Genomic DNA, 24,356 nt, shown 5'->3' with positions numbered 1-24,356 from the left:
GGCTTTGCACAAGGTCTTGAACAGGCATGGACGGGTCCTTGCACTGGGCCCAGCCCTTGCACAGTTTCCAGTTGAAGCACCTCTGGCAACACAACCCCTCTGCCAGAGACTACCCAACCACAAAAGGCTTGTGAAGTTCCTGCTCGTCTTCCCTCTCCAGAAGAGATGGAAGGACAAAGGAAAACAAGATAGTACCATCCTCACCAAAGCTGCTGCCTGTTTTCTGTTCCCTGGTTCCTCCTTCAGTCTGATAGTTGAGTAAAAGACAAAGCTGCGCAATCACTGTTAGCAGTAAGTGGGTCCGGCTACGCTGTTCTTACTTTCCCTCTCAAATAATAAATATTCTTAATAAAGTTCTTTGTTGCCAGCTTACTCTAAGAAAAACAACAGGTAGGCAGCTATGCCTAAAAACCACCCAAAACCGCAAACAACCTACACGTCAGTAACGCAATAAACCCAAAGAACAAACTAGCTACCCAAGAGCCTTCCCTCTGGATGAAGGGATTGCCCCCCCAGCCAACACAGGCCACCAAAATTACTATACTCCAAAGAAAGATTAGCAGGCCCCTTATCTCAGGAGCTTATAAACCAGGACTGCTCATGCCCATGTCTCGAGCATCATGAACATGGCATGGGAAGAAGCACACCATCAGGAAGCTCTGGCAGGTGCTGGGACATGCTTGCAAGTCACAGTGGGATCCTCGCCTCCCACCATCACCACTCTACCCTTCTCCTTGAAAGCAAGGAGCCTGTCCCACCATAGTCTCTGCAGAAGAGCCAATCTTCCAAGCTAACTTCCACAGAGAGAAAGCATGCTGCTCTGCAGGTTACTTGCTGCCAGTCCATGGAAAGGTCTGAAAGAAACAGGCAAGCAAATGATACGTCCCACCCCACTGCTGAACACAGACCCTTAAAAAAAAAAAATCACAAGCAGATGGGAGAGACCACCTGGGCTAGCACCTAAGTCACTAGCTGAAAACACCAGTTGTCTGCATCTGGCAGGGCCAGCAGTTTGAAGAAATCAAAGACAGTTTTTAAGTTATGCCTGTGATTTATGATCTAACACTTATGCGTTGTTTGAGACTCTAGATGAGCAAGAGTAGCCTGTATAAGGAAAGAGGAGACTGGAGTTTTGTCTGAAAGCCTGGTAAAGGTGGATGCATGAAGGCATGAACACACCACAAAGCAGGCTGGGACAGCAGGGGACAATTAAATAAAAACTGAGCTCTTATCTTGCAGTCAGGACTTAGGACCTAGTGTTGACTCTGCCAACGCATGTGGGAAAACGGTGTGGGGGAGGAAAAGCTCTCACTGCAGAGATACAGAAGACTGCAAACTGCCAGGGCTCCTCCGCTTTCATCTCCTCTCCAGCCTCCCAGGGCCGAGCAGGTGGCTCAGAGGCAGACGCTTCCCCGCCTGGGCTGGCAGCTCTCCACCTTGCCCTGGAAAAAGAGACTTCTCCCAGGCCTCCCAGCCTTTTTCAGATAAACAAATGAAGAACATACTCTGCGCAATAGAGAGGCCAAGGCGGAGCTCAAGAGAAGAGGCAGCTTTTAACCTTCCTTGGCATTAAAATCCCATCTATAAACATAAATGGGATGGGTGAAAGGCGGCATGATGTACCTTGAGCATATGAAGAGATGGACAGGTACTCAGGAAAGTTTAAAACAAGACCCACATTATAGACAATAACTATAACTGCTAAAATGTGTGGTAGGCAACCACGAACCCAGGCTCTGAGCAATCTCTTGACTTGCTAGACTCAGTACCAAATTGTATTGATTTTCCCACAAGATATAAGGCGGAATGAAGTAGAAACTTGGACCAGACGAGTACGCAGCGCCAGTGTAAGTGCATATCTGTAATTACAGCTATTAACAGGGAGAGAGAACATCAGGCTTTGGGGCAAATGCTGCCCAGTAATGGGGTGGGATTACAAGAGATGCTGTCTCCAGGCTGGTTTCCTAAGGTACCTGATGTCTTCTGCCTGGTCCTCTTGGTGACGAAAGGAACAGCCGCAAACAAGCTGCCGGGGAAAGGTACAGCCTCTCCAGGGACCCACCAGTCCTGCCATCACTCTACAGCAGGTCGTATCCACCTGGCTCTCTGCTGCAACACCATAAGAAGGGACAAATTCAGATCTTGCCACCGAGCTGCAAGAGATGGAGCTCCCAGTGCTAGAGCTGCAGCTGGTGGCCATGCATGAGCAGAAACACCATCCTCCTTGTTGTACAGACAGGCAAGGGGATGCAAACAAGCCAAGGGACCAGCCCAAAGTCATCAATGGCTGGTAAAGCTGGGAACTAAATTCAGGCAATGTGACTTCCCATCCGCGGTCTTCACGTGAGACAAAAAGCTCCTTCTTGCCTTTCCATTCCCAATGGGACACTGATAAAAAGCTGCTCATACAGTTCGTTCAGAGACAGAGCTCAAAGGAACAGCTTGAGTGACCCCAAACAGCCAAAATCAGATACTTCTAGAGTGTTTCCTTTATTAGTAAGCCATTTAATTTATGTGATCAAATATAACGATCATCCTTCTGCATTCATTTAGCCCTTGCAGCACCTTTGCAGGCACATACCCTTATTTATTAGCAGAGCAGGGACAAAGGGGAAGAAGGTAGCACAACAAAAAGCAAACCTGCAGGGCTCACTTTAGCAAATCTGGGAGAAGGAGTTGGGGAAAATGCATTAGAAAAGCAAGCAATGGGGCATCTTAGGGAGCCAACGACAAGGGGGCAGTGGGAAGAGGAGATAAAAGGAAGGGAGCAGGCACCTGCTGCTGGGACCCCGTCCCTGCTCTCCTTCCCACCAGGGCATGTTATTAGCAGGGTGACACAATGCCGTCACAAGCATGAATATGCATCAGTCGTTATGCAGCAGATATTCAGGGGCACACTGCTGATTTATGGACCCAGCAGCTGTAGCACCAGCCAGCTGCAACCTAGAGGGATGGGGACACTGAGCATGGCTGGCAGAGAGGTCTGGAGAAGACCTCCAAGCCCAGCCCTTCAACAGCCAAAGCAAATGAATTTGTCACGATCAGGTCTGAAGCTAGGCAGAGCCAACCAATGCATTGTGTGTGCAATACTGAGCAACCATCACACAACACTGATAGAAACAGAGAGGTCCAAAGGTTAAGGCATGAGATTTAAGTTTGGATCAGCAGACTTTAAGTTTGGGTCCCAGATTACCCAAACCTCACTTTGCTGCTTGTGCATCTCAGCCACAATAGCCTTGTTAATGTGATGCTCATGTCCCCTCTCTGCAGCAGTCTGGATTTTAAAAAAACCCAAGCAATGTTGCTGTGGGTGGGTTATTTAAATGCATCACTGTCACAGCACAGACCTGCTGCAAATAAGACTGAAGATGCTCAGATTACAGCTCTCCATACTGAAAAGGGAGGAATCTCCTTTTTTTGGCTCTGGAGCAACAAAGGGACACTGCACAGGGACTCATCCTGCCTGTCTTGCAAGCGTCACAGCATGGACACAGAAGACACGCTTCTTCAACTCCGAGTAGCCTCCACGCAGGTTCATATATCCCACCCGCCAGGAACACACGGCGTAACAGATCAAGGAAATAGTAACTCCACCCTGCAATGAGGAACCCACACCAATTAAGTGACTCGCTGACGGTCACACAGGAAAGTTATGGTAAAGCTGGGGATTTCTGCTCCCCCACGTTTGAACTTTTGCCACAAGACTATGCTTCTCATCAATGGCTGCGATTGATTATGCAGGGGACAGGAGCACAACACCTACTCCATCACCTCCGTCGCAGCCTCCAGCATCTGCTGGCAGACCTGCACAATCAGCAGAAGCAGGGGGGGTTTCCTTCCAGAGCTTCCTTGGGAGTCCACAGCAATGACAACATGCAGGATTTGGTTGGGCTCACAGCCAGCATCCACAGGCACACTAGGACTGAAAAGAAACCACAGAAAAGCGAGACACCAAGCCTGTGTGAGATGTGGCTCCACCTCAACACTGAAGCCTGACAAGCTGATGAACAAATAAGCAAAGCCTCTGAGAACAGCAGAGTGGTTGAGGTCCCTCTGATAGTGCCTAAAGGTTAGGTGTACCTACATCTTCTTGAAATCCCTCAATTGATCCCCAGTCCCTCAGGACATCCCTGGTAGAGGCAATGAACAGATCCAGATCTGGGCTTAGCACTGCACTTGATGTGGGCATCAAGCTCCGGAGACCCTGCCCTACCTCTGACTCAACTTAGGTGTTCCTCTACACAGATCAACAATTGATGGAGAAAGTGGCAACACAGGGCTCTGATCCTCACTTGGACCAGCATGACAGCACTAGCAAGTGCTCTCTCCAGTCACATTAATGAGAATTTCTTGTTTGAAAGAGGTACAGATAGGAAGCACACCATGCCCTGAGCTTCAGGGATAACAACTCACTGTGGAAGAAGTGAATGCACAAAAACATGCAAGGGAGCTTGGACACGAGCTCCCAACTGCAAACAGAAAGAAGAAAACCTTCAAGTCTTTAGAGAGAGAATGTCTTTAGGAGGAGAAGTCAGCCAGAGACCAGCACCTGCCCACAGTTTGTACCACCCTGGCAGGTACCTGGTGACCAGACACAGCTGGTGCTTACAACACCACAGACAGGATTTCACCCTGTTCTTCAGCACCTGTTTTCTCCTGAGAGTACACAAAGAAAGAGACCATGCAAAGTACAGCCCAAAATGTCTGCAGCATGAGCTGGAAGAGTCACAGCTTGGGGAAAGTAAAACGGGGCAACGTGAGCCCACAGGTGCCCTTCTAGATGAAGCATCCTTTTGTCAGGCATGGCAATGCACCTCCATCACAGATCAATCTCTGCACAGCAAACTCCCCAGGCAAACCCCACACAGCAGTAAGAAAAGGTCACACACATAAGACAGACAGAAAGAAAAAAAAGACTTTTGAACTTTGAACTGTAATACACTAATTACTGTAATGTAACTTCATTAGGGCAGTGTAAGCGATGGCCAGGCATGAAAGATGTTATAGGGGATTCTCACATAGCCCAAAACCTTCTTTTACTCTTTCCAGCGGAAACCATCTTTGGTGCCAGAGCAGGGTCTCATCCTGCCAGATGATCTGCAAACAAAAAAGGGGGCTCCTACACCAAAGTTTCCACTTCGGAGAATTTTTTTCCTTTTAACTCTGGTTGTCCCTGCTGTCCATACAACACTCAAATCTGTATCTTCTGAAGCCAGTGACTTCCCTAACACCTTGCCACAATGAGGTCCCCAAGCTATAAACATCACTTCTTTTTACCAGGCTTGTATATACAGCTTCCCATTTTCTTTCCCATTGTCCAGCCATCTCCCACTAGCCTCTTACGCTTCCTGATCCTGCTGCCGAAGCACAACTCTGCAATGCTGGGGAAGCACACATTGCAGAGACGTTTAAAAAAGAAACACAGTAGTGTTGATTCGATTTATTCTTGGTCTTTATAAGGCTCGTGCAAACAATTCTGTATTTGGCCTGAAAAAAACATAACCACAAAAGGCAAACTTAGAACTTCAAAGCTGACTTCTCCCGACAACCCTAAGCCACTGTGCATGTGTAGTATGGACAAGGTGCAGGATTTTTTAGTTTCCCACAGAAAGGGAGAGGACAGCCCAAGCTGAGGAGTCAGAACCAAACGCGCGAGTCCCAAAACTGAGATTTAGCCTTGAAGGATCACATTAAGGAAAGGGTAAAAAGTAGCGTCCCTGCAGTGAAGCCACTAAAGCCAAGGCAGTCAACACTGGCTGAGGATCTCACTTGGTCTATTTTAATTTTCGACCTTAGCCCACTTGGAGCACTTATCCCCCTCAGCATCTTGAGACAGTAGCAAGGCAGACTGACATTTCCTGGGACAGGAAGGGTTAAAAATACACCTTCATTCAGCCAGGGAGGCACAGAGCATGCCTACAGAGCAGCTATAAAAGTCAGCAATCATAAAGCAGAAGAAGGAAGGAGGTGACTGAGTTGTTTCCTCTTCCCTAGAGATCTGGCTGCCATGAGGAATTGCACATGGTGCTGGTGGGCGCTGGCCCAGAGAACTTGCTCCTGGGATCAGCAGCTGAGTGTCTTCCCAGAACCCTCTGTTAAGAAGCACAAAGCATCCCCTCCTTTCCCCTTCCACTGGTTCCTAAGGACACACAGAGCCTCCCTGAGGAGTTTCTGCGAGGGGGGGTGACAAAAATAAGTCTGCACATGTTACATAGCAGTCTCTGGGTTCATCCATCCTACATCACTGCAAATCACCAATTGCTGGGAGCATTTCACGCTATCACCCTTTGCCACCATCAGCCCCCCAGCCACCAGCAAATCAGTCCTGACCTTTTATTCTATTGGTTACCACTGTATTCAGCATCTGCCCTCACAAACACCAGCAAAGACACAAGAACTGAAGCTCTGATACATAAGCCATGCTTTCTGGAAAGGGGGTTGAAAACTGGACCTCAGGGCACCAAAAACCTCATACAACTATCTCCTGGGCTACGGCAAATACCACTAAAGAGGCTCCAGGCAGGGCTGGTGGGACATAGAGATGGGATGTGCACCAAAAGACCACGGTCTATGTGCTTGCCTAGACTGGTGGCTGCATCCCTTTTCACACCTTCAGGCTTTTTTTGGTCTACGAATCGTAACAGCTATGAAGTTGCTGTTCAAGTGGTAGGGGCCTGATCCTATGCATGGTCTAGGGGTTCCTCTCCAATTCTGCTCACCCACACCCACAAAATTTGTCCATGGTGCCTGGCTGACCATTCAAGACTGCAAGAGTGTTTGAGTAATGCTAAGTGTCACAAGGCTGTTTGGGGTTTTTTTCCTTCCCCCCAGTGGTTAGGAAAAAGCAAGCAAGAAAACAGACAGGTGACATGAACCAGCACTGTTGAAGATGATCCAGTCTAATCAGATGATGCAAACTTCCTAGCTCTTGTCACGACATGATCTGTCTTGTGAGCTTAAGAGTTGGACTCAAAAATTACTCATAAGATATGGAAATGATCCCCGTGAGGAAACAGTCACAGGAACAACTACAGAAAGTCTTCATTTTTGAACAAGCAGCTCTTTCAGAGTTTTGGTGGTTTGTTTTTTTTTTCTTAAAGGAGCAGAGAACCACCAAAATATCTGCACTCAGGGGCTCTACTTTATGGGTCCATTTCTCCTCAAATCCTTGGTAAGACAAAATCTCCTTCCTTAGAAGAATAAATTCAGAGATTAAGCTTGAACTCTGAATTTTTACAGTCTTGCCAGTATTGTGAGATCTCAAATGTGATCACATGATTTTCACAGGAGCCTGGCGGAGAGACAAGCCACAGGTGAGATTTCAGAAAGCAGTGATATGCTGATAAAGCCTCCCTGCTTCATCTGACAGCAGCAGAGCTCACCAGTGCTGTTTCTCAGGGCTCCTAAGGCACACACAGCAGTTTCTCACTCTTGGACGTCATTCACACCTAACTGGAAATAAACTGCTGCTTGATTTCGCCTTTAAATCCTCTTATTTTCAGAAAGCTAGTCCCTGAGGACCATGTGTCCCTACAATGAACCTTCAAGGCCATGGCGTGGTGTAGTGGGTACGATTCCTACATAGCTCTCATTGTTCCCACACAGGAACTTCAACTGTAAAAATAAAATTAAATTCAAAAAAATGAATCAAATGTTTGCAAAAAGCTTTTTGAAAAAACAGAAAAAGCCCATAGAAAACCACCAGCTTGCATGTCAAACCAGCCAGCTTTAACCTGAAACACTACTTAAGCAAAAAGAGATGCTGCAGCGTTTTGTAGAAAGTGAGTATATTAACACAAGAGGAAAATTCATACTCCAACAGCAAGGAAAGCATTGAGCTCTGAAAGCTGGAGTTTGTCAACTTACCCTCACAATCCATTCTTAAAAACTTGGGGTAAAGGTCTCATTTCAAATTAATTCCTTCCATCAGAGGCTGATTAGGGTCTAGGATCTGGACTCAAACCCCTGCTAATCACAAATATTTTATCACCTCATATAATGATTTTTGCCTTTCACCTGCACAGCTAAGACAAGACAGAGAAGGTGTAACACCTGCATTGAAAAAAAGTGTATTTGAAGTTAGTATTTCTTACCCAAATGGAGATCTACCATAAAGAAGCTGTTTCAAGTGGTGGCTGCCATTCCACAGGCTTCATTTGCCCTTACTTCCACGTATTTTTGATCAAACTCAGGACATACTATGTCAACTCAAACAGGAAATCTGACTTAAGCTAACAGTCAAAAACCCTGACCAGATACAAAAATTCACGTAGTTGGCCTTCCCCCCCCCCCCCCCCCCAAAGACTTCCAAATGGCTGCAAGGTCTGAAGACGACATCAATGTGATCGGTTGAGATCCCTGTGAAACACAGCTGATGGCCCAGGTTGAGTTTCATAAGGTGACAACTCCTCCACTTAAGCAAGTGCTTCTTTTATTCTACAGCACCAAAGGAATCGCTGCTCTTGAAGAGCACAAAAAAGTAAGTTCAGAGAGTACTCTAGAAAATACAATGAACCACAAACTTTGAGGTTTACTCAAGGTTTTGCTGCTATACCTAAAGATGAAGTATGCTCTCCAGGTCTAAACTGGATACCTTTTTTTGAACCTGTACTAAAATGGAGGGAATTTACCCTCTAAAGAAGCCAATTTTCATCCAGTAGCTCAGGAGTGAACGTGCATGAATATCTCCATGAGCTGTGTCGGTGCCTGGCACAGCTGTGACAAGCACACTTCATACAGCCCTCTTGAGATAATGCTGCCTTAGCTGAACAAAGCAGAGAAAAGATATTGATTTGCAATGCACCAGGTTCAGATTCCTTTGACAACATCCTATGGTGTGAACTTTGCTGCTCTTGCATGATCTGGGCGACAATACGAAGGAGCAAGGCAGGTCTAGCATCTCCCAGCCGCCGCTGAGCAAGTGTGGGAATGCACCAGGGAATAAGGACCATGCTGGTTGGCTGGGCTGGCATCCACTTCGACCAGACCCAGCTCACAGGCTGGGTACCCATAGCACTACATATTGTCTGGGCCTTGCCTGCAGCAGCCGCAACACCAGCAGACAAAAGCTCCCACAACCTCTCCGAAGCTGAATTTGCAACGACACGTTGCTTCTGAAGGAAAAAACCACAATGTGCTCGTTTCAAAGTAGCCAGCTGGTGAGGAACAACAACAGGGAGAAGGGAAAAAAAACCACCTAGCACCATTTCCCCTTCTTTCTCTCACATAGAGTTGAGAAGCTTATATTAACTGCAAGCTTGTATTAATTGCAAAGCATAAGAATCTGAACAAACACCCTCCTTGGGCAACTGGGGCCAACCCCAGGAAAATATTTGCATCTATGGGATGTGCGAGTTGTGCAACCAGCAAAGTATCAAGCCAGATAAGGCATGGACCTTTCACTAGGCTCTACAGAGACACGCTCGCAACTCCGCAATGCTGATTCAGGTTAAGACAAGTTGCTTTAATTTTCTCTCCCTCGCTCTAGCCTTCACAGGGGAAATAATACCAGCCGACTTCATATCCAGTTTGAAGCCACTAGATGGTATTTGCAGAGCTGAATCAGAAACCAAAGCAGCCTTTGGTGAAGTATGGGAGGGAACTGGGGTTCCCTGTGATGAGAGTTGTCTTCCCACCCTAAAGCTAAAATCTTAAGGAAGTTCTTGGTGCGACGAGGTTAGCTCTACCCTGGACACAATAGGCAACTTTATCATATTACACGATTTTCCATGCCTAAGGCTTGATATAGCCTTGTCTGCCTAGATTTAGTTACAAATATATATATTATTGGGGAAATAGGGAAATTAGTTAGGAAGGTCATATAGTTACAAAACCTTCGTGAAAGAGACTGATGGATCCTGGTTTCTCCCACCAGCTTTCAAAGACCCGTACACGTGCCTGTTCAACCAGGAGAGCAAACAGCTGACTGACGACGATGCACATCTCCCAGAGACCTATGAACCGCCTCCTGTTGACAAGGCAGTGAGCATACTGTCAGTGGCAAAAATTAACAAGTAAAAAGCACCGTTTTGCTGGAGCACATCCAACTGGCAGCAGGCTGATCACAGCAAAAAGCCAGTACTAGCACGATACCACTCCTTGTGGATTGGGCTCAGGGTTTTGCACATGAGTAACAGAGCACAGCAAGGCACTGCAGGTATCATTTTGCAAACCAAAACCCTGCGTTAACATCTCCCCCTTTCTGACTTGTTTTTGCCATGTGGAAGGAGTAACAGAAGGATTACCTTGGGTGAGCAGGCAAAAGGGGCAGGCGCACACTCCCTGTTCAGTGCCACTGACAATGCACTTGTTGACCAGGCAAGAGGCTACGTGCAGCAGAAACGCCAAGGAGCTGCAAGGACCCAATGCTGTGCCAGATGCCTCTCTGCTGGGACGCTCTTCAAACACGGATGCTATTGATTACACCAAAGTTCAGAGGGGAAAGACAACAAGGAAAGTATCAGAGCAAAACACACACTGTGAGCCTTAACTACAAGGCCCCGATATACCTTCCTTCCTGAATTAAAAGCCTCCTGAAGGTTTTCATACACTCTCCCTTGCCCTCTCCATCCCCTAGAAGCGTGAGTTGGAAAGTAGAAAAGCTTGTGGTAGACACGTGTAGCTGGGAGAGAGAGCAGGGAGAGATCAGATGCATTGTGAAGTGAGGGAAATAAACTATATAATGGAATATAAGGTATTTTTTTGCCTTTTTCTGTAGCATGGTATGTGTGCTTCCCACCTAGGTCAGCCAGAATTTTTTCCTCTAATAAATTCCCTGCTATTGCAAAGTTTGAAGTGACTGTAGTGCACACAGACTTCCAGAGACTCTCCAGAGCTAACCACCATTTTATGGGTGTCTGAACCGATGGGAATTATAGCATGAGTTTCAGTAACAAAAAGTGGGGTATAAAACTGACTCTGGTTTTCTTCGAGGTCCTAGGATTTAATGCTGACTACACAGGCATGAGACTGAGGGTAAAGAGCCTGGCACGGCACCCTCCCCTGCCGAGCAGGCTTGCAACCAGCTGCCAGCACAGGGACTCAAAGGCTGAGTTCAAGCTCTGCAGGCTCTTGCTGCGGACAGGTTTTTCACTCCCAAAACACCTGGTGCATCATATTTCTGCCACCGGGCTAATTCTTCCCCAGCAAAAGGCATGACGGAACAAGTGCTCCCAATCAAAGGGGAAAACTCAGCCAGTCAAGAAAATCCTCCCCGGGCTACCAGGCCTTATTCCTTCCAGTCAGCTCAGCTTTGTTCTTCCAGTTCTTTCAAGAACAGCTCTGGGTCTCCTCCAACCTGCTCCCTGCAGGCTACACCAGGGTCTTCAGAGCAACCGTGAAGGTTCAGCTCAAGTGGGATACAAAACTACAGAAACTGGCTCCATCAGTCCCAAAGCCCCATTACGGCATTTAATAGCGCTTCAGTGTTAGGAAAAAGCTTTTTTCCCCCCTAACAGAAAGGGTTTTACCCACCAAGCCTGGAACACCCAGATGTGCAGCCCTAGTAGAGGCACCACAGGGCTCCTGCTGCTATCATTTGCTAATTCACAATCTGTAGTCCCCATGCCCTTGTCCCAGCTCCAAATTTAGAGATCTTATGTCTTTCCCCACTGTAATACAACAGGACTGCTGTTTGGGCACACACACAAGGTGAGGAGCTCCTGAGAAGTATCCGAGTAACCCCTGACCTATGCTAGCAGCTGCTTGGCCTCAGTATGAAAGGATGAAACAGGGACAAAAGTGCTCCATTCCTACCTATGCTTTCTGCCTTCAGTTGCTTAAAATGCCCCTTAGTCCAGAGCTGGTACAGGCTTGGAGCTCTGTCCTAGCACCTTTGCTAGGAGCACTTCTGAGAGGTGTTTAACTGTGTCTTCCAGTTGCTGTCTGGATAACATCCCTCCAGCTCTTGGCCAGCAAGGAACCAAAATGAAGGGTAGTTTCTTGAGCAAAGGAAGACACATAGGTTTAGCAAATGAGACAGCATGCAGCCAAGACAAGGACAGACTACATTCAACACTGTCTTGCTCTCTTTTTGTGCTACCCCAACCTGCTCAATGTAGCTAGTCAAGGTGGGATTCACCTCACCTACAACACAGACATCTCCATGAGAACCCATCATCCAGAGCCTCTTTATCATCAATGAGAAGAGACAGGCACGATCTGTCTGAGCTGTTTCAGATATCTATCTGCATTAGGATGAGATGAAAGTGCTCATTTCCTCCGCTGCCTATATAGGGGGGCTGAGGGTAAGCGGCTGGGATGTTAGATGTCAACATCTGGACAGGTGAATTGCACCCTGATGTTCCCCATCTTGCACTAAGCTTTTCAGAGAGGTACTATCTCACACTGCACCTAACATGAAAGCACTTCCAGTCCCCAAGGCCTGAAGGTAACACTACACTTCAAGTGGTAGATGAGAGGCCCATGCCCTGAAATATCTACCACCGAGAAAACTTCACAATATTTTCCCTGTAACAATATTCCAAGTGGATCCAAGTCATTTTGGGGGCTGGCTGAAGAGAAGGCAGAGCTGCGGGTCTTGACCTGCCTCTGTGTCAGCAGGAGAAGAAAGAGAAACATCCCAGGCACCAAACACTTTGTGCTGTGGGAACGGCATTGCCCAGAGAACCTACGAGACTCACTTCATGCCCATCAAGAGATGCACCAGGACAGGCAGGGAGGGATGCATGCACACAGCAGGGCTGGGGCAAGGACATGGGAGAGGAAAGGATAGAACACCCAGACTTGCACATTTCTTTTAGCGGAGAGACTTGGGATTTACAGACTATCCTTGAGGATTCTTCTCTTTTTCATGACTTCTGATATACGATCCTTTGGGGCAGGCAACACTGGAGTTTGATGCAGACAAATGCAAAATAATGAGTCTAGGGGCAGGAAGCCAAAGCAGACAGCGCACATTAAATGGAGCTGTCATGCTGCTAGGCTGGCCAGGGGAGAGATTGAGGAGTTATTCTAAGATTTGTGAAGCCATCAGCCCTTGTGCTACAGAAAATAAGAAAATTAAGCTCAGACAGGGACTGCAGGCAGAACAACCTCCCTGACAACAGGATGAATGAGGAATAAGTTGTTACAGAGGGCCCTCAAATCAAATAGGGGGAAAAAAAAAAGCAAGCATGGAAGAGACTGCACGACATTTACCCACAGTAGGACTAACTGAAGGGTTCAGAAGAAAACAAGAACTTCAAATTAGCTCCCTGAAAGGGTGACTTACTGGTGGCAGAGCTTTTTCTTCCACCCCAGCATACAACTGTCACAGAGTTTGCAGGCTCCTGCCTCAGATTTTAAACGTTATCTCTTTGCGTCCTAATCCCAACAGGTACTTGCTCCCATTGCCCCTGAAGAGCAAGTGATGCTGAGAAAGCACGACCGGTGCTTGTCCACCTCCACGCATCAGCTGCCAGTCACATGCCAGTTCCATAGCACAAGCCGTTTGATTATTTTGACCTGTTTTGTTGGTGGTGGGTTGTTTTTTTCCCTTTTTCTCCTCCCTGGGTTTTATTCTGAAGTTGCTCTAAGCTGTGAATTGAATAAACTCATTCTAGATGCAGACTTCAAAATAAAGGAGATGAAAACTTGAACTGACCTGAGAGATGCTGTACTGCCTGCTAGCCCACGGTCACTGCAGTCAACATAGTTCAACCAACTTCAGCAGAATTTGAACAAGACCTTGTAACCCTGTTGCAACACAATTGCAGGGCTTGCCAAAAACCATGTACCTAGTAGCATGCTCTGAAAAAGCCCAGCCTTCTGCTAGGCACTCAGCTTCCCACCTCTTCACAAGGAGCACACTTCAGACAACGCTTTTCTTGAGGACCCTAAACAGGGCTACAGAAGCAACTCCATACCTCTTTCTTTTCAAATTGTACATCTTCCTCTAAAACTTGGGCAGGCTTTCCTTTGCTTTCTCAAGAGCGTCCTGCAATTGCCTTGTTTTCTCTTTAAAACAGTAGAGCTTGCAGGCCAGCTTTACACAGCTCAATTTGCACCCATGGATTGGTGACTACAATATCCAGCTAGCTGACCTGGGCCTTTAGAATTCCCCAGCCAGGGACTAGAAGGTACAGGGACCTGTACCTTACATGCTGTAATCCTCCACCTTTTCTTCTGCATCTATTTCATCCCTAAAGCTGGCCAGTACCAGAGGGTCTTCCCTACCACCTGCCTGGGAGAATCACCACCAAAACTTCCCTTGCTGCCACAGCAAGGACACATGCAAGGACTCAGCAACAACTGCCCTGTTCAGAAGATGCGAACAGGCTACAGCTCCATTAGAGTCAAATGAAAGGAAGTCAAAGGAGGAAGAAGATGAACCTAAATTCCAGGAATTATACTTCTGCATGGGCATCTTCCATTGGCGGTTTCATATGAGCAGCCTCCCTTTACTCACCTCCCGTCCTGAACAGGTTTATCATCCACTCCACGGTTGCTCTGAATTACCCCAGAGGTGACCGTATTTCAGCAACAAATTAAACTGTCACAATACATCCCTTTCTACACTGTTTTTTTTAAAATATGTGAGCCCTGGCTGCCAGAGAATTGTTTTGGAAAGATTAGATTAGGTGCCTCTGAAACTGCTTTAAGAAAAAGTAAAGGGTTTTTTTGCTTCTTGAAGAAATTACCTTCCCCCCCCCGGGAAGTTTTTTTATCCTCAAAGACTTGGTCAATTAACTGCATCTTGTTTTTTAGATCTTTCCACAAAAAGTGCCTCGGCACGGGTGACCAAAAGGGAGATGGCTCATTTTGCAATCATCTGCTGCCAACACAAGTCAAGATCCTAAAGCCCTCTGGTTTTTAAATCAATCCCCATCCAGGGGGCTACAACATCTCTTTTCAATTGCCCAAATTTTCTTACTGTTTTTCCAACCCACAACAAGCCAAGACACTCAGTTTTACTATAGGATATCTATCCATTTCTGCAGACACAAGCCCCACTTACAGCCTGGAAGACTTACATGAAAAGGATTGCTATTCCAGCCCTCCACTCACATCACTTTTAAGATCGGATACCTAAAATATTAAAACAACAGACAAGACAACCTTGCTTGAAATGATAAAAGGAAACAAAATCCCACCTTCTCAGGGTTCACTGTAATGAGAAAGCATTTCACACATCAGAAAATCAGATTAGCAACACATCAACAGTTGGGTGCTGAATCTTTTGATACTCATCAGTTACCAAAGGAAGGGGGAAGCTGATCTTGCAGTCAAAGCACCGGACTAGGACAACAATTTCTGTTCTCAACTCTTCTCCAGGCTCCTCCTGTTAATGTGGATTTCTATTTCTCAGTTCCCCAGCTGTAAAATGAGAGGTCATAATAATGCCTCTCCTCTCCCTGCCCAGTGTCTGCCCTGGCTATAGGCACTGGTAAATACTTGGGGTAAGACACGTTACCCACAAGCAATAAGAGTGATCATATCTACCAGCAAAACGCTGGGAAGGAGCAAGAAGAAAGAGAAACTCATGGATTAACTCACTTTCCACAGCCAGAACTTGGCACTTGGAGTGCAGTTTTACACTTTCTAGCAGATATGAGGAGCAGCCAGGCCTGGACACTTCACAGGTTGGAAGAACGTGGCTGCTTGGGACGTACCCAGCAGAAGAAGAGGAACAGCAAAGGTGTAAACTGACGTGGAGGAAGTATTCTCTCTTGCCCATACAGATTAATGCATTCATTGTGGAAGGAATTTGGAGTAGAGGGCATCTTGTCTGGCACCTGATAATCAGGTGCAGTAGTTGTGGGGATCAGATGACTAATTATTAAGCAAATGTTATGCAGGGTCTGAAAGTCCTAGCTTTCCTCCTTGCAGGACAACTGCCCAAATTCTTGCCTGGGATGGCAGATAAGAAATTATCTCAAGAAGAAAACCATGACAGTAGTTGCTGCAATCAGACAAGAAAGGCCATTTTCCTCCTATTTGTATCCTCCTTGTGCCTGCTACAAAATAGGGAGAGAACTGTTCTCACCCCACTGAGGCACTGCCTTGTTAGACCCACACTGAAGGGCTGCGGACACGGTCTATAGCCCCATGGTGGGAGGACTGAGGTGGGCTTATGACAACACTCCACCTAGGATCAGCCCTAAGATCCTGTGGTTTGTGGTGGGGGTGGTAGCAAACCAATCTCTTGGAGGCCAAGTTAAGCTGCAGTGGTATGCCTACAGAAAGCACTTTGCTGCAGCTCTAAATAACCACTGTCAGTGGTTTAAAAAACTTGTGTGCTCCAAAGCACCCTCCATCCTCAGCATGTCAGCATGGAAATAGCAACATTTAAAAGGCAGCCAGCTGGTAGACCTCCCAGTCCAACATCAACTGATTGTCTCTATCATTGCGTCCGCTCAACAGCCCCGTGCAGATCATCATCTGCACATCAAATCCAGGATGCACTCTACAGAGCCCTATCTCCCTGCACAGTCTACAGCTCTGTCTTCTTTCTTTCCTTGAGTCTTGGTCAATGTTATCAGTTTGTGGAATGACTTCGGTCTCTGAATGACCAACTGAGATACATAAAGGGACAGTATTTTCAGAAGACAATGCTTTTCACACTTGAAAACATCTCTAATTAGGTGCCTGACGTCTTTAGCCACCGATCCTTTTGATACTGGGTGTATTGCAGGGATGGGAACACAGAACAGATCTAGCACTGGACAACATGTCTGTGTTGACTTTGCCAGCCACTCTCAGAAATATGTCCTGATGTTGCCTCTGTGGTGGCTTTCTGGGATAAATACTGTGGCTTTCATCCCTTCTGCCCAAGGAACCATGGTACAATTGTACCAACTGTACCGGATGCATCTTGCACAGGGATCAGCCAAGAGATTTCCACCCTCATCCATCCACCTCCCTGCTCTGCCACAGACCCAGTGAGACCCTGCACATGCCCCTGTGACTATAAGCCACACTAGCACACAGCCTCCTTGCTTCTGTGGAAAAGCAGAAGCACTTTTCCAGATCTAGGTCTGACTGACTCACGCCTCTGTTTACCACCATGACCATGGTGAAGGTGGGAATTTCTTTCCAGCGCATCTGTGTTTTAAGAATGAATACCCTGATGTTTGGAAATTTATGGGGCCACCCGAACAGCCACGAGTTGTCAGCTGTAACTGAGTACAGCAGGATGGAGGATGTACATCTGTACTCCTAGGAGTAGAGAGAGCAGATCTGATCCTCACAGACTCGAGTACAAATCACAGCCACCATGTCCCCCAGCAGAACGATGAGGCAGAAAGCAGAGCAGGGATTTGCGTGTACTTCCTCATCCATCAGCAGCTACCCTTACTGCCACACGGGAGGTCACACCACCAACCGGCACAGCAATGTCCTCCCCCTGCCTAGCTCCCCAGCACTTATCCTCATACTCCCTCCCACATTAGCAGAGCAAGAAGCCAGCACACGCCTGTCAAAGCAGGTCAGGGAGCAGACCACTTGCCCAAGGTTGTCTGCGTGGAAAGTGGGACAAGCCCTCCAGAAAAAGCTGGCTAGCCTCGTACGATATCATGCAAATCAGGAAGAGGCCGGGGGAAACAAGATTGGGAGAAACCTTGCATGACCAAGGTTATATTAGAAGGTTATATATTCAGCCTCTGCACACAAGTGGGGGAGGCAAGGGGTGTGCGTGCACACACACATGCACTCAGGCAGAAGGTACCTCCTGTTTTCACCAGCGTTTGCTGGGTCTGTGTGCTACAAAGGAGAAAGTCACGCTGTTCACAGCAGGAGCCTAACACAGCAGGACCCAAAATGAGCCATTGCATCAACAGACACAGATCCAAGGGGAGACAATGAAGAAGTTAGTTACAGGATTAGCACACATACAAGCCAGGGTCTGTCCCATATTTACCTCCAAGAAACAGTGATGTTTTATTTACTTATCATACTTAACTACTGTTTTATTTATTTATCATACCAACCAAAGCCTGGTTTCTCAAGCCCAGCCTTCTCCTTTTTCTGGAGGATGAATTCCAGTCCCTCACGTAACACTAAACTCCCTGACATCTCATTCTTGCTCCAGCAAAGCCAGCTGCAGGGAAGGAAGACGGATGCTACTGTCACTACAGAAATACAGGAGCTAGTGCCACACCAGAAGAACCGCTCTGGCTGCTGCAGTGGCTAGCTGGGGTAGGACAAGGGACAAAATACATCATTTGTAGACTCCAATTTCATACATTCAAACTTATTCTATACACATGGCTTGGAGCAGGCTGAACAGAGCTGGATGCAAGCCACAGAACTGCTGAAGACAGCATGGAGCATCAGGGCAGACTCAACGCTGATACTGGAACAAGCCTACACGACGGCAGCCTGTTACCCCAACAAACTGCTGATGAACAGAGCTCACTTCTCCACAAGATCCCGACTTGCCTGGGGCACAAGCACTTGCTAGCCAGACTCTCCTTTGGAGATTTTTCACTGGTCTGCTTTTCTCAGGGGAGATGATCCCGTGCACTCCCACTGCTGGCCAGCCATGCTCTGATTCAGCCTGGACCGGCAGGATAGCTGACGCTCCACCTTGCACAACAGCAGCCTCCACAATGCCTTTTTCCACTGATCTCCTCCTCGCTTCTCTTCCTGCAGAACCTTACCCAGTGAGAACAGGGCAGCCTGGAGCAGACCCCACTGTGCATACCCGCACTCCTCATTTCACTCCTACTCCCTGGCTTTTTAGATCTCGCTCCTCTCCTTCTCCCAGTAAGAGGGCAACATCCTCTTCATTTCACAGGCCACTGCTTCTCCCTCACGTCTGCTGTTCTCTCAAGGATGCTAAACAAGCAGAAGACGTACAGGCGTCTTCCCAGAGACATTGCAGCAATGTCTCTTTTTTGTATTCGTCAAGTTATTGCTCCCACACATGCACATCTAAACTCGGCTCCACCAGCTCTTGAATTTAACTTATATACAAGCAGTCTGATCTGTAATGGGTTTAGCTATATAAAAGGAAAAACCCACTTACAGTTTGGCCCACAGCACTGTATTATGCAAGTACGTGGGCTGCTGCTGCCTCTGTGTTATCAGAGTGCCCCTCAATATCCTACCCTTTTAGCAGATAGGCTGGATATCTACTGGGTTGGTATCACTCCAGAAGAAGAAGAGAGACAAGTGAGATAAGGCAACCAGCTCAGCCAAGACCAGAGAGGGGGTCAGGACTCCTAAGTTCACGGTCCTGCACTTCAACCACAAAGTCACCTTTCAGCACAGAGATGAGCTGTTCCAAGAGCCCACGTTGCCATCAGATGGGCACCAGGGGCAGGTCATGCATTAAGACAGCGAGCATGGAAAGACTATTCCCTCTGTAGGCATTCAGGCCATTTTGCGTCATGCACAGCAAGCTGTAAAATCATATTCCAGCAGTGAGAAGTTAATAATGAAGTTTTGCTTTTACTGAACCGGTCATTAAACAGTGCTAGTCTCACTTTATAGAGAGACCAAGAAATAGGTGGCAACACACAGAATAAAATGGATCATCTTGAAGCATTTTCCTCTGGATATCTGTAATTATAAACCAAACATCATCAGTTTTCCTCTCTCTCTGCAGTAAATAATTAACTGCAAAAGAATATTCCTCTTGGCCCCATCCTCCCCAATCAATTTTGCTTCTCAACGACGTGCCGTCTGGATTGCTTGCTGTGTCAGTGCACCCGAGTGTTATCCAAAACATTTCACAAGACATAGAGGAGTGGTATAACTGTTAACTTCAGTACAGCAGAGACCTTTCCTTACGGGTACGAGAGGGCATCATCACATAACTCCCAGTACTTAAAGCAGACAGCTATGACATACACAGCTTAGCTCATTCACTGCAGCAACATCACTGCAACCATCAGCAGAGGCGAATCACACACTCTGAGCACTCCCATCACACTCCTCTGGACTGCCTGAGCTTTATTGCCAAGGCATAGCAAATTTCATCCCCTGAAATACAAAGTTCTCTATTCCTTTCATTGTTTTTGAGAATATCCCCCCCATAGAATTCATCCAGGGGGAAAAAAAAAAAACCCAAGTCTTCTCCATAACAGCACTTTCATTTTTAAGAGACTTTAATCTTTGAATACTAGATCTAAGTTGAATATTGTGACTGCTCGGTCATGCACGATAACCTGTTTGCCTCTTGCTACTTACCCTCATAAACCTGACACTCATACAGACTCCGAAAGTAACAGGTAAGCCAGAAAACCTTCAGAGCACTCATCCCTTTTGCCCTACTGAAAGATACCTTCTGGACATAACCCCAGAGGGGAGGAAGGATGATGCCAGGAGGAAAGCAGGACTGCCCGGACGGGAGGCTGGGCTTGGTCAGGCAGCAGATGGAAGCAAGTTGCATACAGATACACAACCTATGAACAACGCAAGGTCTGCCATTTGATCCTAGTTGTTTTCTTAGGATACAAATTCAAATTCACTTTAAAAAAGGCGTAAGGAGAATAAAATGAGAGCTGGGAAAAGCCTCCAGAATTGCAGGAACACCCTTCCTGCAACAGCCAGAAAATCCAGAGAAAGGCAGAGAAGCATTACCACCAAGCAAACATCTTCATACTCAACACACAGTTTGGGTTTAGTTTTATGTTTTTATGGGTTTAAATGCACACCAGGTTTAGTTGAGCTGGCTATGAAGTGTTCAATAAAAACAGTGGAGAAAGAGGAAATTTGGCTAATTTATACTCAAAAAGCATAGAGAGAGAGGTTGAAGAAATAGGCAGAAGAAAGAATGAAAGGAAAACCATGACACAAAAGAGATTAAGAATAATACAGGGAAAGAAAAAATTAAATGAAACAGATATTGAGGACGGTTCAGGAAAAGATAAACCATGAAAAAGTGGAATGAAGACTGGAAGGGAAAGATAGAGAGGAACATGCCATGGCAGAGCAGTTGAATGGCAGTTGGCAAATAGATCATTTGTTTAATCTCATCCATATTTGTCAAATAATTTATTTGATTAATACTCTTTTGTGGTCTTCAACCAGCTATGGAGTTGATCAAATATCATTTCATAAATATATTATTAGATTAATACAGGTAAAATTCAAATCTGTTCAACATTTTTATCTGCTGCTTAATAAGCTCTGGTTGTAAGTTTACACTTCAAAAATGTTAAAATAGAAAGCTGATAATAAATTACAATTAGATAAAGAGTGCTCAGAGCACAACCATTTTGCTTTTCCTAGACCGACAAAAAGTACAGCGGTGTAACACATCTTGAAAGACAGGAGATGAGATATTTCTACCTCTTCCTTTCATCACCCTCCCACAAGGAACCTCTCTACAAGCAGTACTTTTTGTCTTGGGTTTTGTTTTGTTGAGTATCTCCCCCATACTCAACTTTTTTACTCCATAAAGCTTTTTTACCCCAAGAAAACCTGGGTAGCTCCAAGGGCAGCCTAGCAGGAAGGTAAATTCAGGGTGCACCAGCAGCAGGAGGGGCGGCGGTGGGTGCCATCTCCAGCCTGGAAGGATATGTTTACATTTGTGAGCTGAGCTTTGCTCCTCTTAAAGGGAAGGGAAGTTAGGTGAAAGATGGCCACGTGGACAAGGATGCCTCAGGACCTCTACTCTCACAGGGAAAAGCTTCCCAAGTACCAGCAGCCTTTTCCAAACCTCCCTAGGAGAACTAGGGGAAAAAAAAAAAGGTCAGTTGGCAATTTTTCAGCCTGTTTTTCCCCCCTCTCTGGCCCAACACAATAGCAAGGGAGTCCCCTTGAGAGTCCTCAGACCACAGGGTGAAAACCACCAAAGCAGACCATCTCCATGCATGTGGCGGCAGGTCTGCCAGGGAGCCCCCTGAAGTGGTGCTGGACTTGATAAGGAAACTGTGGCCGTTGTTTTCTAGGCCGATGTCAGAGAAACACGAGGTTACTCCCACCACTGCTCTACCTTCACCACTGACAGCAACCAAGAACCAAACTCGCCACAGGAGAGAACCACACCAAGGGTAACTCCTTGGGGCCAGAAAAGTGTCCCTCAAGTCCTAAGTCCTGTTTAAATATTACAGTGATATCCCAAACTGTGATAATTATTGCTAATTACAAGATCATTTTTATGTAAACATGGAGGGTATTACCATGCATACTTCATCTCTTTTTAATTAAAAGAAATAAGAGGTTCACTGAGACAAAAAAAAGACATGCTGACAGCTCCCACCCCAAAGCAGGCTTTTCTGCAGTGATAACACCCGTCAGCCTCCAGACCCACCGAGGAGACTGAACAGAGAATTCAATCAGCATTGGCCTCCCCGGTGCTGAAATGAAGCAGTTGGCATGTTATTAATCACAGGGAAAATGTTTGACGAGGAGAAGGAAAGGACCAGACACACTGAAGGGGGGACACACATGGATTCAAAGTCATGGCTATGTGACAAACACTTGGGAAAATCACGCAAATCACCAGCTGCAAAATCAAAATACTTTGGAGCTCTGCAAGGATAAACAAATTAGCATTCTGACCAGGAGAAACCAACATCCACCATACAACCCTCTAACAACTCTTTAGTTGAACCCACACAAAGCCTCATGTGCTTTTCTCTGTTCAAAACCAGTTCCTGCTCCAACCCACACAACTTACCCATGTCAACCAGACTGGAGTACATCACGACAAAGCCTCACCAGGAGTTTGTACCCCTTCTGCATCTCAAAGACCTACCCCCGAGCAACTTTGCATGGCATAAGCTAAAGAAACATGACTTAGGTCATTGAAATAGCCAATGGCTTGACTTGGTCAAGGACTGACTTGGGTCAAGGACTGACTTGGGTCAAGGACTGACTTGGGTCAAGCCATTCATGCTGCACTGTCCTCCTGCTTCCAACGGTCATAAGCATTTCTCCAGCCGCTCCAGAGTTTGTCAGTCCTCTCTGATTTCTCATCAGCTCTTTTGTCTCCAGGCACACTCCACTGCTTGAGGCAATTAAAACACATGCCCAGCCAGGACCCATATGGGCTGAGCGAGCCACCAGATGCACCTGCTCCCACTTGGGGCAAAGGGGTTGCACCTCTGGACCCTGCGACGTCCTTGCACAGCAGGCAGGGCGCAAGCAGCCTCCGCACACCGCAGAGCCCCGGCAGCGAGCATCCCTGGGAGGAAGGGAGGTGCCGCCAGCTCCGCAGAGCTGCACACATGGAGGAACAGGGGGACCTTGCTTGCTTGCTCGCAGATGCACATACCTGCACCTCTGCCACCTGTGCACCCCCCTCCGCACCTCGCCCCTGGCCTGCCGACGCCTGGCACGCCATGAAACTGGTCTCTCCCTGGGGGGTGCCGCTCTGATGGGGGACAGCCGGAGCCCAGTGGGCACCTGCTTTGGCAAAGGGTGGGGGGCCCAGTGCTCCCCATTGGGAGTATCACAGGGGCAGTGTGGGGGATGCAAGAGGATAGGGGAAGGCAGGTACAGGGGGCTGCAAACTGGGGGTGCAAGGAAGAGGAGGGAGAGGGGGTGGAGAGGGCGGCAGCTTGGGGACAGGAGGGTGGGGGAGCAGGAGAGCAAGGGGGGGGAGAAAAGGGGGCTGCAGCTTGGGGGGGGGGGGGGAGAAGGGCAGGAGGAGTGCAAAGGAGGTGCAGAAGGAGGTGGGTAGGGGATGGAAAGCAAAGGGGGTGCAGAGGGGATAGAGGGCAAAGGGGGTGCAGAGGCTGTGGCTCAGTGGTACCCCACTCCCCCCCACCCTGGCAGCCTGTCCGGGGCTGGGGCCAGCGGGCAGCGCCCAGACAGCAGAGTCATGGCGCGGCCAGGCGAGCAGGTGGGTCCGCGCCACCGCCCCCAAACACCCCCGGGCCCCGCCACCGCCCACCAGGCCGGGGGTCCCTCCCTCCCTCCCCACCGCCTCCCCCGGGGCACGGCGGGGAGCATGCCCAGCACAGCGGGGGTACAAACTTCCCAGGGAGGTGCAGCCGCCCCGCTAACAGGTGGCGGCAGCGCTGCCGGCCCATCCCCACCAAGCCGGTGGGTGCTGCCCCCCCAACGACGCGTCCCACCCCCCCAGCCCCAGCCCCGTCCCCGGCGGTCACTCACCGGCTCGTCCACCCCGTCAGGCGGGATGCACGTCCTGGAGACCGGGGCGCGGAAGTTTAAAGCGGGATAATAATATTGTTTGTTTTTTCTTCCAACGGAGGAAAATCAAACAAGACGAGGCGCCCCCCAGGCGGGCGAACCCCCCCCCCCCCGGCCGCTCCGCTCCTCCCCGCCCGGCCCGGCCCCGCCGGGGGCTTCAGCCGCGCGTCGGCCCGGCGGCGAGGTGAAGTTTCCACCGCGGTGGTGGAGGCGCCCCCGGTGTGCCGCGCCCGCCCCGCATTGGCACCGGGCGCCGGGGCGCTCTGCCGCCGCCGCCCGGACAATGTGCGTGCGGGGGGAGCGAAGCG

General features: G+C 48.0%; 1 protein-coding gene across 2 annotated transcripts in view; it reads right to left on the bottom strand.

Moving 5' to 3' along the window:
- HRAS (HRas proto-oncogene, GTPase) overlaps positions 1–24,153 on the bottom strand; it is a 41,490-nt gene extending 17,337 nt beyond the window's left edge. The window contains exon 1 of one of the 2 annotated variants that reach the window (XM_076344278.1): positions 24,010–24,153. The gene's annotated coding sequence lies outside the window, so the exon portion shown is untranslated. Of the gene's footprint in view, positions 1–10,244; positions 10,331–24,009 lie in introns of those variants that run through there. The other variant, XM_076344280.1, reaches the window with a different exon arrangement.
- Positions 24,154–24,356: the final 203 nt, after the last annotated feature.

Source organism: Aptenodytes patagonicus, chromosome 7 (assembly GCF_965638725.1).
Source record: "Aptenodytes patagonicus chromosome 7, bAptPat1.pri.cur, whole genome shotgun sequence".
Lineage (NCBI taxonomy): Eukaryota > Metazoa > Chordata > Aves > Sphenisciformes > Spheniscidae > Aptenodytes > Aptenodytes patagonicus.
This window is presented reverse-complemented; position numbering and strand designations above follow the sequence as displayed.